General features: G+C 41.7%; 1 protein-coding gene across 20 annotated transcripts in view; it reads right to left on the bottom strand.

Moving 5' to 3' along the window:
* The window catches only part of LOC134141021 (exocyst complex component 3-like protein 2), a 47,319-nt gene extending 38,152 nt beyond the window's left edge, over positions 1-9,167 (bottom strand). For 8 of the 20 annotated variants that reach the window (XM_062576870.1, XM_062576879.1, XM_062576876.1 and 5 more), the window contains exons 1-2: positions 8,899-9,163; positions 5,303-5,445 (exon numbers count right to left, since the gene is read on the bottom strand). The gene's annotated coding sequence lies outside the window, so the exon portion shown is untranslated. Of the gene's footprint in view, positions 1-5,302; positions 5,478-8,898 lie in introns of all 20 variants that reach the window. The other 12 variants (XR_009958526.1, XR_009958524.1, XR_009958525.1 and 9 more) reach the window with 5 other exon arrangements.
* Between the last annotated feature and the right edge of the window lie 8,373 nt (positions 9,168-17,540).

Below are 17,540 nucleotides of genomic sequence, written 5' to 3' on the forward strand. Positions count from 1 at the left end.
TTAAAAATAATTCTTCTAGCTCTCCAGAATTTCCCAAGTTTCTCAAGATATTTAAAGAATCTGACTCAATCACTAAGAACCTCAGCTAGTCCTCTTAAAACTGTTGATACAATATATTAGTTACTCCTGATCTAATGCATCTGGCTTTATCAGGTATTATTTAGTGTCTCCTAAATTACTGTTTGATGGAAAGGACTTACATGTACTGTTATATGACATGGCTTTTCCCCCATTAAGAAATAGTAATGTTTATTGAACACTTCCGGTTTTCTGGCACTATCCAAATTTCTATTGACTGTTTCCGTCTGGCAATGGACTGATACCATTCCTCAAATTCTTTGCTCATCTAATATACTTCTAACATTACCCTTGTTGTTTTTAACTTTGCTGACCAAAAACTTCTCTGATTCCTTTGTTTTGCCTTACTGAATTTTTAATATAGTTCAAACCACTGATTTACATTAATTACTATCAGTTTCTACTTTTTTCCATTTTTTATGTGTGAGGATTGGCCTTTGTTTTATTTTTAATAACTGCTTTCACTTCACCTAGCTTAACTTAATGTAAATTAGCACAACCTTCTCTGTGCTTTGTTGCTTTTTGATCACATACAAAAGTATTCTTACTCAGCTCTCACTTTTCATTCCTATTTTACTCTTCAAGGTAGGACTTTCTCTCACCTGAATCATCTCATACTTGTTTTCATCTTTATGAACACAGCTTGTTAAAATATCAAGACTACGTAATCCTGTCCGCTTGTCTGGACTTAAGCTTTTTACATGTAGTAACTATAGTAAGCATCCATATCTAAGCAATCATCCATTTTGGTTCAGTTCAACATCTCTTTATCTGCCAGAAGGCTGTTTAATACAGAAAAGGTTACAAGTTATTTTGAATCAGCAAATTTCTGTGTATTATCTTTAGAAAGTTCCAGGCCATTTAACACTAGCAGCCGTTATGATAGTGGTGATGGTAGTGAAACCTGGGTTTTATCTACCTGTCATGGACAAACAACACTTTGGGAGCTCGTGTCTTGCTCTGCAATGATTTGTAGACTGCAGTAGGTATCAGTTAGTGTAATCTCTTGCATTATATGTTAGACCATTTATCCATAAGTATTCAAAATTACTTTCTTCCAAGTGTTGCATTCTTATCAGACAAATCTTCCCAGCAGACTACATGATTACAACTAGTTGGAATGAGGAATTCTAGCTCCTCCTGGTCCTTTCCTGTTTGTGAGTCAGACTCTTTGAATAAGTTTGTAAATAATGAAATTGAAATGACACCCCTCTGACACGCCTGTCAAGCGCCTTTCTGGGTCCTCGGTTGATTTTGTCCTCATCCCACTGAATTCTGCTCTGAAGAAGCACTCATCACTTGTTCCTTCTTTTCACTCTTCCTTTGACTAATAATACAAGAGGAATCGAGAGCTCCAGATACTACCTGCTAGTAGATTCCACCAAACAACATCAAATGTCATCATTCCCCTGTTTCTTCCCAAAACAGCAACCTCAGCCCTTTCTCTGCTCTGTCAAGAGGACTGGGGCTTTGCATGAAACTATGCCCTGTTCAGCGTGAAAGAGAAGGGAGGTATACAGCTATTTCTATTACCACATTGTCACCAACACTGGATTCAAACTCAGAGCTCTCTTCATAGAGCTCTGAAACTAAACTTATCCCAGCTTCTCTAAGCCACGAATCATAGTGCTCAACCAATCATTACACACTGCTACAAAGCAGAAATCAAAGAATTACAAACATACCCAGGCCCCAAGGTTAGACACTTCCGCAGACATACTGTGTGTCTGCAAATTTGTTTTTAATTGTCCTTTATAACTGATCTGCAGATCATGTCCTAGGTAGCCTGTCTCCCTGAGCTAGTACCTGGTACCATCTAGGGGACTTTCCCCAAAAGAAACAAGAACAAATTGGAAAGGAACAACACAGCAGAGACAAAGGAGACTGGACCAAATCCAGCTCAACTTCCAATCTACAAGTAACATTTCTTTCTGCAAGCAAAGACCATGCTGCCACAGAGCATTAGGCATGCAGTGTGGATGGAGCTACACAAGCTATGTCCTCTGCTCAGAGCAGGTAATCACAGGCTTTCCTGCAAACAAGGGTGACACAAATGAATGGGAAGATGTAGCAATCTGTCCCTGCCGTCTTACCGCCTCACCGCCTAGGAACTCAGCTCTGTATTTCAGAGCTGGTGAGACTGAATCACATGCAGGGGAGCCTAGGGGTGTTTAAAGCACACTGGATATACCCTGCAAACTGGCTGGCCTGGCTAACACAGGATGGCTCGATGGGTTAGCCATGCATTGTTATCATCTAATGCCTCTGTGCCACAGGATTCTCATATTGCTCCCAGGAAAACCAGTTGTTTTGAACTACCAAAATCATAAGGATGGCTTCTTTTACTCTAGATGATTCATCCTTTTAACCTGTCACATAAAACTGCCACATAGGTCATTTCTACCTACCACCTGCAGCACATCACATGTGGTATGGAGCTACTGGTGTGTTGAATGGGTAAGCAGAACCAAGACTGGCTGGCTACTGCCTTCTGAACTGAGTATTTCCTATGTCAGGGCAGTAAATTGTATCTCCTCCAGCAGCTGATTTTGACATAATTTGTCAGACCTTTCATATCTTCAAGATCTTTACTTGTCTGTAAAATCTGTTAAAAAAATGCCAAAATACTGGGAGAAAATTTGCTGGAGAGCACAAATGTCATTTCTTCAGGCCATATGCCTACCTGCCTTACTCAGAGCAACTGTGCTATTCAGGGAATAACCTTATCGGAGACAAACATGAGTTGCACTGAATTTCTTTGTAACCTTATTCTTTTGGATTAAAATCATATAGAAAGAAAATGTATTTTATTATTCCCATTGATCTATTCATTTTTTATCTTCTTGTTAAAAACAGGAAATTGGTAATGTCTTGAAAAAGAACTGAAGGCAACAGTTACTGTCTGCACTCATTAGTACCAAAACTGCTTTCCAGTATTTTCCCTCCTGAAATTACGCAGTTAGTTGTTGGTGCCAGATTCCCATTTATCTCAAGAGCCTTTTGTAACAACAACAAACAATAGCTTCTTATTAATTTATCAGGCTTTCTATAAAAGGAAGAACTCATGTTACAAAGGAAGGGCCACATAACTGTGCCTTACTATCTCAAAGTACATGGGACTTTCACAAGTCCCTTAGAAATTTCAGTAAACACAATACCTAGGCGAATTACAAGTGCCCTGAGGAAAATAGTCTAATCTTAGTAACAGAAGAAACACTAATGAGTGCAGAACAATAGATACAGTCAGGTAGGCCAACCAAAAACAGAAGCAGAAGTGTAATGGGAGCCACGTTATCAGCTGTCCCATAACAAGAGAGCTGGTCCAGCTCTGCTCTGTCATCAACCATCATCATGTAGTATATCTATGAAGTCCTTGGAGCCACCCCAGATGCTGAAGTAAAGAGGAGAGGTAAGAAATGCAGCTCTTCTGCTAATCAGAAGGGGTGAGTCCCCTCCTCCTTTTAGCCCGAGTAAGTTATGTTCACCTCACCACCACACTTCCTCACAGGCAACATGCATGGGTCATCCCAGTACAAAACTGGTTTGAAAGCAGATTCAGGGCTACATCAGACTGGCATACACAAGAGAGTCCTGATTTTCCTCATTCTATAAACATCCTTTCTTTGGTTGCCACAAGAATGAAATTAAGACTTTGTGTCTTTTTCTGGGAGGGTAATGTTTTATTTAAGATGACTTGCTAGCACCATGAATTTTGCATAACAGAAGCGTCATTCCACAACACCCTTAAACCTCTCCTTGTTAGTCAGCAGGACTCTGATCCTGCAGCTACACAACCTGGTACTTCCCACTGGGAACTTTGCTGTGGGTTTTGAGTCATGTTGCTCACAAGCGTTGTCCCTTCTCACCACTGACCACCGCTGAAACACACCCTCCTCTGAAGCATCACATTAGAGACCTTCCCAGGAGACAGTTTTGCTGCAGTTCCTTCCTCTCCCAATGACTCCTGCAAATATGTCCCATGCTGAGTGTGAGACACACAGACATGGGTAAAAGATGGGCAGGTCAAGTAGGGCATCCTATCTCCTGCAAGGCCTCTGGGGACTACAGACAAGGACAATGCTAAAGGCATGGACACATAACTAAGACCACACAGCTGATCAAATGTACCTTCCCACAATTTGGGGGCTGGTGCAGGGATCTGTCAATGTCTGTGGAGCTATGCCTGGTAATAAGTGTTTAGAAAGGCAAGCTTTTACAGTAAACCAACCATATTCAGCTCTCCACTAGACATGGAAGACTAGCTGGGGGATGAACTGGAAACTTCCTCACCATAACTGTGGCTACAACACCGATCCATGGCATATGTAATGCTAGGCCCACATAGTCTCTGGGCCATCCCCAACTCAGACCCCAATGGGTTAAAACTGTCCCCGCTCAGCACAGAAACCTGCAGGCTTGTTACAAACCTTGCAAAGGTAAAAGACCCGAATATGTTCTTATCTCCTAACTGAGGTATAGTCTGTACTTGCCAGGATTTAGTTTTATCTAGGTTATCCCATCCCATATTGCCCTGGATGGCTGAAAGCTGACAGCATCTTAGTGAACCAGCCAGCAACACTATGCTAAAACAGGAACATACTGTGTAGCCTGCAAAACTTCGCAAAGTGTTAGGCGGCTGGTGCACTGACACCAGTGCCTACGTGCTGACTAATGATATCTCACTACTTCTTTGTGCTCTCCTCTCTATCTCCTTCCGTCTGTTCTTCCTTGTCTTCCACTTGGCCTGGATGCTGTTCAGATCAGGACCTTCTTTTAGCATCTAGCACAACAGGAGCTGATCCATGACCGGGCACCACAAATTTGGCCTGAGCAGTTCACGTAAGGAATCAGTGAATGGGATTCGACATTGTCGAGGAATGTGCATACGAATGGATGAAGCATGGTGTGCCTGGGTGAAAAACATGACTCACAAGTGCTACTAACATTATTCTTTTTCATGTCCATAAGCCAAAAGAAAAAATGGAGAAAATGGGGAAGGAGTAGAAAAAAGACAGGTAAATAGACAGCAAGCTGGCAGGAAAACATTTCTCAAATACAAATGTACTAAATAATCTGATCTGTATACAGATCAGATGCTGAGAAGAGCTGAGCATTTGCAACTCCTACTCACATTCTCATTTCTTTTATAGTTATTAACTTTGCATGCTTCTCTGTTTTGTTTTTGCTTCATTTTTCAGATACTTAGACCCAGGTTGGATCTTACCTTCATGTATCCAAGTGACTTACTAGCATATCATGTGCACACACAGCTACACCCACAGGTCAAGGCATCTCTTCTGCTGCCTTCTGTATTTAATGATAGTGCAACTACTGTGGTCACCAGGACAACAGTCACAGCCTGTCAAACTGATAAGAAGTTGGTCAGCTGGGTTCATGCTCTGAAAAAAGCGAGACTGAGGAAATAAAGGCACATACATGCATAAATACACAGCACTGGCCTGCAAACTGCATTTACTTTTCCCCTTAGGGAGTTGGAATGAGAATGCACATGATAGCTACAAAGAAAGAGCAGGGACTTCAGAGGCTTCTTGGGTATAGGGCATGAAGGAAATGTTAAGTGAATTATTCATATTAATCCTAAAAGGGCATATTTAGTAGAGGATAAAATAAGGAAGTGCTAAAACCATGTTGCATGTCAGTGTATGGTGCATAGACCCATCATCCTCTCCATAGCTTTACCTGGCTCTGTCACAAATACAGGTATATCTGTGCAAATTTGTCAGCACTTTTAATGCTCCACTATTAATGTTAATGGAGAATGAGAAAGATTTAAGACACGGGACTGGAGCTAAAATACAGGGGTTATCTCAGCCTTCCCATGGGAAGAGAGAAGTTTTGTACTTAGTTGCAAACTTTCAGAAGTGACCAGAGCTACTGTCATGCCAATGGTTTCAGCGGTTGTCCCTGCTAGGCACCAAGGTAAGGAGTAATTAAAGGAAAAGAGCATTACACTCTAAGTATTCTCTATTGCTAGAACTGCCTCTGGCTGACAGCTGCCAGGACTGCTAAAGAACTGTACTAATGCATGCCAACAGCCAGGCTGCCTCTTGGCTGGGCCCTGGATTCACAGCAAGGGCAGGAAGCTGCCCCAAAAGAGCCCCACCAGACTGCTGAACTGAATTGAGAATCAGAGCCTCTCACTCTAGAAAATTACTTCCCCAAGCAGACACTTGGTAGATATGGAGGTCAAGCTATAAATCCAATCTTTTGAATGCTGCCAAAGTTCAGGGAAATGCAGAACTGGTATCTCTAATGTTCAGTCTTTGAGCTTCAAGGCCCACAGTCCAATCATTTTTGCCAGTGTGGAAATAGATATAAAAGATAGTCTGTAAAGAAAGCCAGTTGTAACTGGAAGTCAAGTTCATTTTCATCAGGTCATCTATAGCCCATGGGTGTGTTTTTTTTAATAGATGGAATTTATCAGCGTGGCAAAGACTTGTCAGAACAAGAAAGGATTGTGCACATCCAGTTCAAGAACTCTGATGAGACCATTCCTTGTAAAACAGTTAAGAAACACTGTCCTGTGTCCTTGAGGCATATGCATGGATACAGAAGGGCTTTTGCCAGAGCAGGGTTTGCATCAGCTGTGTTCAAAACAAGGTCTGGAAATGCAGATCACATTGGTCAAGCGGTAATCTAAATGGTACGAGGGAGCAATGCAGTGTCGTTCTATGTGATGTGGGATCAGGCAACCACACCAGTCAGAGCTAAAGGGATAGGTAATGGTTAAAGGTCCCCTCCCCCCCTCTACTCCCCACTCCTTCCTAGACATAGAGGAAGAACTTTAAGCTCTTTATTCTGTCTCCTAGCTGCGATTAGGCAGTGAATTCTCTTTTCAGAGAAGTGCCACAGCACTCAGCACTCACTTTTTATCCCCTAGCCTGCACATTACAGAGAGGGCAACTGCAAAACCAGCTGTACAAATATTTCTGCTCAGCTCAGGCGGAGATGTACACAATACTCCAACACATTCAAGACCTCTCTGAGCACAATAAAGCAACACCAAGAAACAGAAGAATGTCACCAAGGCCATAGAGGTGGGCTTCTTGCATTTGTTCTGCATCTCAGTCAAAATAGGCAGGGGTACTGCACAGAGAGGGTTTTCTCAGTACACAGTTTGGCACAGTTTGCCTGGTCACATAAGGCAGCTGTGTTTTGCTTGTAGCTGCATCCTTTCTCTGTTGAGACATGGATACTTCAGTGTATTCTCACCTTTGCCCTCAGCTACAAGCTGTTTCTGCTTAGCTAATGCTTTTCTTGGCAGGCTGAGCTAGACAAGACAGAGTTCAGTTTGCACCCCAACCAGCTGCAACACAAATGACTGGGCTGGGGAAATGCTGCAGAGATATGGCTGAAATGAACCGAAGTCACTTACATGTAGCCGCAAATTGCTCTGTTGGTATTTGGCTGCCCATGACCGGGCGTCCAAGCACAGCCAAAGGTCAAATCAAAATAAATAAAACAGGAGTTTCTTCCAGGGACATGTTATGGAGAGAGTCTCAAAGCAGGATTTAAGAACAGAATCCTGCCTGTCCTTATATGCCTTATATGCATGGACTGTGGACAATGAAAACACTGCCAGAACCTCTAAAAATCTTTAAATATAGTTAATGTAAGAGGGAAATGGGTAAGATCTATCTAAGACATAGGACAAGAATTAAGACATGTGAGGGTTTTCACAGCTCTAGCACATGTCTGCCTTGCAACTAGTGCATGCTAAGTTTCCAAAAGTGGTCAGAGCTAATGGCTGAAGCTTTAGCTTGTACTGAGTAATAGCTTAAGAATTTGGCTTCATTTTATCTCATACTTTTACTTTATCATTGAGAAGCAGCCATCATTCAGTGGTCCATGAGAGAGACTGCTATGGGTTACCCATGACTAACAACTCTCCTTTGTTCCACTTCATCATGGTAAGCAGATTTTTTGGATGAATATGTTGCGCAGTCTCTTGTGCAACCGTCCTGTCCAGCACCCATGCACGCAGGGAGACTAACCTCCCCAGTAATGAGCATGCTTTCCACAGATCTTTCATCAGGAATGCGTAGGTTGGAATCACTATGGTAAACACAACACTGTTTGCAGAGCAGAAGCACAGTGAGTAAACAGGCAAAAATCAGGCAAATTTGCCATAATCTGAAGTAAACTGCAGAGCTACCTCTTAAGACTTTTTCTAAGGGAAAGAGAAAATGTCACTGAGCAGTTTAGCCTATAGTAAAGGATATGGGGTTTTGTGCTGACTGTCAAACAATTTAGCTAGCAGATTTTGACTTGGCAGTTCACTGCTAATTCGCCCATTTCCCTGCTGCTCCAGGAACTGAGTAAACTGTGAGCTATCTGTCCACACACATCATAGCATATGCCTCCCCATGCACCAGAATTAGCACCCTGTTGGACAAGCCGCATAAGCCAAGTCTTTCACCCCTGTCGCAGATAAGTGATGCACTTCACTCATAAGAGAGAAGCAGCAATGTATGTTTATTTATATAAGACATTGATTTAACAAAGTTCAATGCTAAATAAGCATTTTAACAAGATTCAATGGCAAGTTACACTTGGTTATTTACTGCATAGAGGACAGGGTCAGACTAAATTGTCAAGGAGACAGTCCCATTGAGTCACAAGGTTCAGGGTGGACCCCCTTGCTTTCCGAACTCCTCCTCAGAGGAGTATGGGTGCAATTGGATCCAAACTTAGCCCCAGACTGGTCAACAGTTTATGTCTAAAGGATTATGTGCACAATCAATCTGAGACACAACTTAGCAAAGTTTACAAAGTTTCAGCATGCCATCAGTCACTTACCGAGGACCTGTCGCAGATAAGGAACCTCTCAACCTCGAGGAGTGACCTTGAGAGGCTTCTCAGCTCAAGGGGAGACTCACTGCTGTGCAGTCAGCTGCCATGTGGGAAAGCTCAGTGGGCTCTAGGCTGCAGCACTCTTCATGGGCACGGGGTCTGGCTCATGGGCATACAATATTTGGTATGGAGATGTACCTTTTTTTTTTGCTGATCTCATGCCGTATTTGGGAAAATGTATCTTTTTCTGCTGATTTCATGCTTGTTTCTGGCCTTGCCAGTTGCAACCAGTATCTCCTAGTTCCTCCTGTTCAGCCCTGGGTGCTGTCAGTTATTAGTGGCCAGCTGTAGCCTGAGATAAGGTGCAAGGTCGGGGGAGGAAGGGTTCTTGTGCTCTACCACAACACCTCATGCTCACCTCAGTGTTTTTCAGGGTGCAGGAACTTGGGACTCTGTAGAGAAAGTGATGAGACTCCCTTATACCTGAAAGGCAGAACATTTAAAGCTTCATCTATATGAACCAGCTTCACTGCAGGCCTCTGTGGGAATAGTAGTGGCACTGAGATTCAAAAGGAGCTGTCCATAAAACAAAAAGTTTTATCAAATGTGCATTACTAAACATTCTCCGGAGTACACAGACTGTCACAGAGATTTACTCCTGCAGCAGACAGATAAAACTACCAAAACTCCTTGTTACAGCACTCCTTGTCTCAATGCACCAGGAAAAAAAGGCAAGGCAGGGAAATAGGGGCCTTCTTTAGCCACAGCAAGTGCTACCAATCAAAAGAACTAGTTAGCTACAAACTAAAAAATAAATATTTATAAACAAAGGCAACTCCAAAAAGTTTTATATCTACATGGTATAATCAGCAATAAGTGCACGAAGTGACTATCAGGCAGGACTTCGTAGAAGTGGAATATCTGAGTTAAACACATATCAATCGATGTATCTCCACGGCCTTGAATGAGCTCACAAGCAATTACATGTAACCTTAGAGATCCCAGCCACATCCACACACTCTCCATTACAGAATCACAGAATCACAGGCTAGTTGAGGTTGGCCAAGATCATCTGGTCCAGCCTCCTGCTAAAGCAGGGTCACCTAGAGCCCAGGACTGTGTCCAGCTGGGTTTTGAATATCTCCACAAGGATACAGACTCTGCAACTTCTCTGGGCAACCTGTTTCAGTGATCAGCCACCCTCACAGTGAAATGTTTTCTTCAGATGGAGTTCAGATGGAATTTCTTGCGTTTCAGTTTGTGCTCATTACCTCTCATTCTGTCACTGGTCACTGCTGAGGATAGTCTGGCTCCATCTTCTTTGCATCTTCCCATCAGATATTTATGCACATTGATTAGATCCCTCCTGAGCCTTCTTGTTGCAGCTCCCTCAGCCTCTCCTCATATGAGAGATGCTGTAGTCCTCTTCATGGTCCTTTGCTGGACCCATCCCGCTGGGGAGCACAGAACTGGAACTGGCACTCTCTCAAACTTCTGCCAACACTCACCCTAATGCAGCCCAGGATACCATTCGTCTTCTTTGCTGCAAGTGCACATTGCTGGCTCATGTTCAACTTGGTGTCCACCAGGGCCCCAGGTCTTTCTCTGTAAAGATGCTCTCCAGCCGATTGGTCACCAGCCTGTATTGGTACATGGAGTTATTCCTGCCCAGGTGCATGGTTTAAGAGTATCTGTAACTTAAGCTAGAATGGAGAAATACTCTGAGTTTTTATCCATCACCCAGCCATCCATTAATCTATCTGCCTTGTAAACAATCAGAAACAAGTCAAACTGTGTATTTATTACACATTTCTGAATAAGTCATGCCTTATTTCTAGAACAAACAGTACATTAAACCCTAAAGAATCTTTTGAAAAGTGCGCTACAATGAAAGAGTAACATGATAGAAACTGAATACAAATCATTCGTGAGAACAATTAAAAACAAAGCATGGGTGAAATGCACCAAAACAACACTGGAAACAGTGTATTCTTCTTGAATATCTCTTCATTTACAGACAGTGGAGTGGTTATGCGCAACTTTATGAAGTACTGTTTTGTCTTCTTTAGTGCAGGGAAGGCACACTAGACACAAAATCCAGTGAGATCTGCCCAACTGCAAATTGCAGCTTATTCTGATGCTTCATGACTACACCAGCAACTTAAGCAGAAATGCTACTGTGCTTAAAAATACTAGTGCAAAATATTGAGCTTAATGGATATGCTAAGGAAACAAGTGAAAGAAGTGTAAATTAGACTCCTAAGGGCTGAATAATGCTATATACTACTTATGTCTCTTAAATTCACATGACAATTTTAGAATCCTAAAATCAAGTCCTGAGTTACAGCACCAAAATGTTCACGACTTGCATCCAGTCTAATATCTTTGCTGATAACCTGTCTTCTTAGATAAGTATGAACAGATACTACTTGCAAATCATATTATGAGCATTAATTTTAGATGCCTTCAACTTTATGAAAATGTCTGTTTCAGGAAATGTTTTCAGAACTTGTTTCCTAAAACTATTTCAGGTAAAAAGCTCAAAGAACCAATGTAGACAAGGCTCTTCTTTGTTTTTTTAAGAATCTTAGAATAACATCCTTGAGCTTCAATAACTGATTTTTTAAAATTCAGCCTCCATCATGTAGTTGAGTGTTCAGTGGCCCAAATCTGCATTTTAAGACCTTTCAAGAGATGATCTTGAAAATCATTTCAAGAGAGTAATATTCTTGTAAAAGATTTCTGCCTTCAGTGTGTCTCCTAGGTTGTTCTCAAGAGAATAAACCTATATGCAGTCAATAAAATCATGCTAGACTCTACAATTAACACTATGTTTGACATGGATTCATATGCAAAGGTATTCTTAGACTAGTTTCTTAAACACAAAAAGTTTAGGTGATTGTGTTCCCTCCATGTAAGTGTGTGTGTGTGTGCGTGTGTGTGTGTGTGTCTGCCTGTGTCTTAGGTCCCACCTACCTATTCTTGAACCCACCGCATAATTTCAGATACACTGACATTTGGATACACCGTGCATGGGTAGCTGGATAGAGCAAGACATTACTAGTGCTTCTACTGATGGAAAATCAAATAAATTCAGCTTTTTTTAGACATCACAGAATCCACACAGGCCAAAACAAGGCTTAATTCATTATGCCACTCCTGGATACAATATGTGTTATCAGTTATTTTAATATTGCTACCAGTTTATGCAATATCATAAGCATATGTAACACTTGGCATGTGCAAAGCATAGAACAAAGTTTCTGCCTCTTCTTTCTTATTTTAACTACCACACCTTTCTTTTCAGTATGGTAAATAATTTACTTTAGTAATATAAATATTTGAGTTGCAAACCACTAGAGCATTCAAAGACTTTGGCACTGTGTCACAGTCATGTATTATTTGCTTCATTACCAAAGGTAATCTCTGTATTTTTATTAAGCAGCCTGCACCAGCTGCACTCAAGCTGATGGCGAAGCATACCAAAGAAGCAGCAAATTCTGTATTGCAACCTACAAATTCAGCATGACCCCAATACAAAAACTACAGTGCTCTGCAAAACACCTTTTATGTTGCAGTAAAGGCAAGTCTGAAATGGATACAAAATTGGACTTTGGAGACAGAAATTGTTCTGCTATATCTCTAGCTGTCTCTTTCCAAACACACAGCTCTGCCCTCCTAGCCAAACAGCCCCTTCAAAGGTTTAGTTCTGGGGAACGTAAAACATTCAAAACAGACCTTTTCTTTGCTTTCACCACAAGCATCAAGGATACCTTCTCCCCTACTAGGTCTGCCAGCACAAGCTCATATATAACCACTAGCTGGGCCTTAGGAATGTCTCCAAACTCCAACTCTCCCAGCAGTGTTCTCATATTATTTTAGAACACGAGAACTCCTGCATGCTCAGATGAGCACAACTGAACAGCAAAGCAAGACATAACCTACAGTGCAGACCCCTAGAAACTAGCTCAGCAGCCACCTGTTTTCGTATACAGGAAAAGGGCTTAAAGAGCACTTGACATCTCCAAGGTTTCCCCAGATTAGGAAAAGGCTCTGGAGACGGGCTCTCAAAATTAGGGGCAACAACATGCTCCTCTTGGGAACAGTGAAAAGCAAATACGGAACCCTAAGCACTGGCTTGGCAACTTTCAGAAGCCAAAGAAAAAGGATGAGAGAGGGTGCATATGCGGAGAGGTTGCATGTGACAGCTGCAGACGACCTAAGCAATTTCTTTAAGGAAGTGTCAGTCACTAAGACACTCCTGGAAGGGAGATTTAACTCAACCCACGGACAGATTTCAATAGCTGAAACCTGAATATGACAAGCAGCATGGAAATGTAAATGCAGTGGATGTTAATGGGCATAATGAACAGGCAGGCAGCTCTGACAGCCTGTTCTCAGCTGGAAGCTATATTCCCTAGGGACTCCTTATCTTCCTCATCCACTTCTCTCAACAGCCATATAAATGCAGCAGGCAGATTTGCCAACCACAAGCATGCGACTGCCGGGTAATGCTAGTGTTTGCCAGTAAGGGCCTTAGTCAAAGGGCTCTGCTACCTAACAAACTGAGGGAACCTGACTCCTCTGATTCTCCTCATCTACACTTTTACCTACTGTTGAGACACATGGCGAAAACACATCTCTTGCTGCCAGCCCCATTTGCACTCTTCATTCACTTCTGAGAGTCTGCCTTTATTTGCCTCTTTAAAAATATGCAAAGCCTAGTTTTATTTACTCAGAATTATGCTTTATTTTGCCCCACCATCCAAGCAACTGCTGTCTTTAAAACTCCCAACAGACTCCTCCTACAGACAAAAAATGAGCCAGAAGTGATGCCAAAGGTAAAGGTAGACTATTGAGAAGTCATGAAAGCAGAGAAACACATGCAAAGCAAATTGCACAGAGTTATGTGTTAAAAATTAAAGGACTACTATGACGAATATATATGTTATCCTAGCAAATAGACAGTGAGATCACTCAATATGGCTGTTGAGTACATGTAGCCTGATTCATTTTTCCTGTGCACTCTGAGCTGAAGATATTCAGTGCTCAAAATTCAGAGTATATAACAAGTGCCTAACATGGGAGAGCCATCAGTCCCCAAGCATTGTGTTATTATATATTTCTTCCTTAAAAATTCACACTTACACACAGAATACCATGGTGAATGGCACTTAGCACTGGATGTAGTTGCTGACTAGCCAAGGTGGGAGGTGCAGGTAATGTTACTTCACCAGATGAGCCAGGATGTGGGTCTCACATTGAGCAGTGCCAGCTGGAAATCTGGGGAGGGCCTGTGTCCCCACAGCACTGCCAGTGCCCTGATACAAAACACAAGGATACAGAGAAAGCATCCCCTTCCCTTAACTCTTATCGAGCATTAGAATATCAAATATTCTGCTGAGAAAGCTAGCTGTTTCTCTTTGCTGAGGCTCCTCCCTTTCATGCACAGACACACACTGAAAGAGAGAGGGAGGAAGGGCAGGACAGAGCGTCATGGTGTCTATCGAGATAATAAGAGATTTGGGGCAGAGCCTGCCTCGTGCTGTCGACTTTTTAGTGCGCTCAGACCCAAACACTAGCTGAGATATTTCAGCTCTCCTGTATAGTAATAAAAACAGTAACTACAAGAAAATAATGGCTGTATACCATAACCTCCCTCTCCCACTCCCTGCTTTCCTGTTTACTAATTCCTGAACTACTAAAGGTAATAGCTAATAATAATGATGTTGTGGAGCTGGGAAACAAAGGCATTTTACAAACAGAGTGTACAAAATGAACAGTGAGTCGCATGACAGTAGTGGATGTGGAGCTCCTGAACAGTAAAAAAAACATCTGACCTTGCTGCTACTCAGTGTTTAATGCTGATCAAAAGCATGAATGATTACCAAACAGTAAACTTACAGCTATTCAATGTATCTGCCTTCAAAATACAGAAGAGTGTATCAGCCCTGATGGAATTTGGACTTGCGCTTCTCCAGAGATTACCTATTCAAACCTGGCATGTAAATAATTAAACTTTCTCTACACATTTCCAAGACTGGAAGAAGAAATGGTATAATTTATTTAGGATTCAGTGTAACTATGCATAATCTTAGCCCTCCTTCCATCTTCCGAAATTACTACAGATGCAGCTGGAGCCTGTCTGACTAGCGTCCATGCAGCAGCTCTTTTCACAGTCAGGAATCAGCCATATTTGAGCACTGACTCCTGAAAGCCTCCCTAACTGGTTGCATTTTAGTGCTTTCTGGGGACCTGCTTTAGAGCTGTGGAGTGCTCAGAGACATGGGGCAGGCCTGAACCCACAGCATATGCAGCACCTTGCTCCTGGGTGTCCTGCAGCAGTGAAAATCACGAGGAATCACTTACTCAGGCTGCTCGGGATTCCTGCCTGCATTGGAAAAAATAACTGCCCTGACCATTCACTGGAAGATAACGCTTACAATTTACAGCATAGAAAAACACTCGTCAAGGCCAAGGTTAGCAAGTGAGTATTGAAAGAGGGTTATGTTTACAGCCAACCACATCACTGATAGATTACAAACTTGCTCAGGAACACACTGCAGATAGGACACAAGGTTATTTATTTGAGAATATAAACATGTACTATTAGAATGCCATTTTTTGCAGGATTACATTTTAAATACAGGTATCAAGATAAATAGAATTTTGATTTTGCTGCGTTACATATTACAGACATTGATTCTTTGTTATTTTTACTAAAACTCAACCCAGGCAACCAAGAACAAATTTGAATTGTTCAAGACTGAACTGAACCATAATAAAGCATTCCTGTGATAAGGGTACCTGCCCTAAGATCCATTGCTGAAAACTTCCAACTCTCAGTAACTAAACCACTTCCAGAACCTGACTTGCTATGCCAGCCAAAATGTCTTAATTACAAGACAGGAATATAGATAAAAACTGCTTAGTTTATAACAGTGAAATGCAAAGCACTTGAGTACTTTGAAGGGCACGCAAGCAATGTGAACTATGAACTTCAGGATTCATGAATCCATGACATTTAAAGCGAGAGGAGAGGAAATAATTTTGTCTTGTCTAAGCCACTAGATACAAAAAATGAACAAACAACAAGTATTTTGATTCAATAAAAATATTTGGGATCCAACACTGAATCTTAATGAATTGTTGTAGTGAGAAAAATATCAACAGCTAAGCACCAAGAGGAAAATAATCCACAGTTCTAATCAATTTTGTATGATCAGAGAGAATATTTTCTGACCTCATTTGTATGGGACCTGCCTTTTGCAGTAGGAGCACTATTTTAAAAGGTACCTCTTAACTTAGTGATGTCAATTTATATACTATAAAATAAAAATTTAATCTGTCTTTATGCTACTAAATCATAACTCTTTGGAGTTATTCATTATGTTAAATAGCACCATACCAAGTGTCTCTGTTTCCCTTTTGCTGCATAATAAAATGGTGTTGGCAGCAGTATATTTTAACACTTGTAATTTATTAACCTCAGAGGTGTTGTAGCTTGAAACTAAAGCCACAGAAAGGAGACATTTAGCAAGTTATACATGCTGCATATTTTCACAGCAGAGGAGTTCCTGCTGTGCTTTTCTTGCCTCCTACATTTTTATGATTTTTCTCCTCCCGTTAATTGCCAAGTTCATATATTTTGTAGATACTTCCTTATTTTGCACTAAACCTCTTTAATGTGTTTTAAAAAGCATTGCCGAGTATGCGTCAAGGAGTCATTTAAAATACCCAGAAGAATTTTTAACTTTTTCAGACAGAGGTAGTGAAGTCCAAGACAGTCATGTGTGACATTTTACAGGACAGTGCTGTGGCTACAAACATTTGCTATTCCATAGGCAGAGAAGAAACATGTAACTAGGGCAGCAGCCATGATGTAGGAGGGTCTTGTTAGAAGAAAGCGTTGTAAGAAACGCACATTCATCTCTGGGGTCCCTGTTCCTCTGCTGCTGTAGCTGAGGGAACGCATTTTTCATTACAATGTGTCACTGAGCGTGTTTGTAACGATAGCCCGGCTTTTCCTTTTCTAGGAAAATCACACCTATCAGACAGCTTTGTATTTTAACGTTCTTCTGCATATCAAAAAAAATGTTCAAGATGCTCTTAAAGGGTCACCGGGAGGTGGGTTTCCTCTGACCACATCAACATGATTGACCAGAGTGAGCCCAGAAACCTGTTTCAAACCCAACCTAGGACAGGGAAAAGTTAAGAGTACCTGATATTTTTCATTGTCCTTACTAGTTTTATCCGCTTTCCCTCATTTTCTCTACAAACCCACAAAACCATCAAGAAGCTTAAGAACATTATTCTGTAAGAACCAGTGACAGGAACTGAGGAGACCGGTTCTGCCTCTGAGTGTTTACAGGAGCAGGGGGGTTGTTTCATCGCTTGATTCACCAAGTCTCCGGGAGCACTTTGCCACTTGAACGTTACTCGTGTTCTAAAATGCCCCAAACGAGTAATTTCCGTGAGACTGGAAGACTGAAAATCTTAATGACTAGGAAAGAAGAGGATGGGAGAGAATGGAACCCAGAGGGGGGGGGGTGTTTTCTGCTTTTTAAGGAGAACGTAAATCCAAAGACACATCTCATCCCTGTTCCCGGATCAGCTGTGGAGGGCTGGCAGCACTCTGCAGCCGGGCT

This window comes from Rhea pennata, chromosome 5 (genome assembly GCF_028389875.1).
Source record: "Rhea pennata isolate bPtePen1 chromosome 5, bPtePen1.pri, whole genome shotgun sequence".
Lineage (NCBI taxonomy): Eukaryota > Metazoa > Chordata > Aves > Rheiformes > Rheidae > Rhea > Rhea pennata.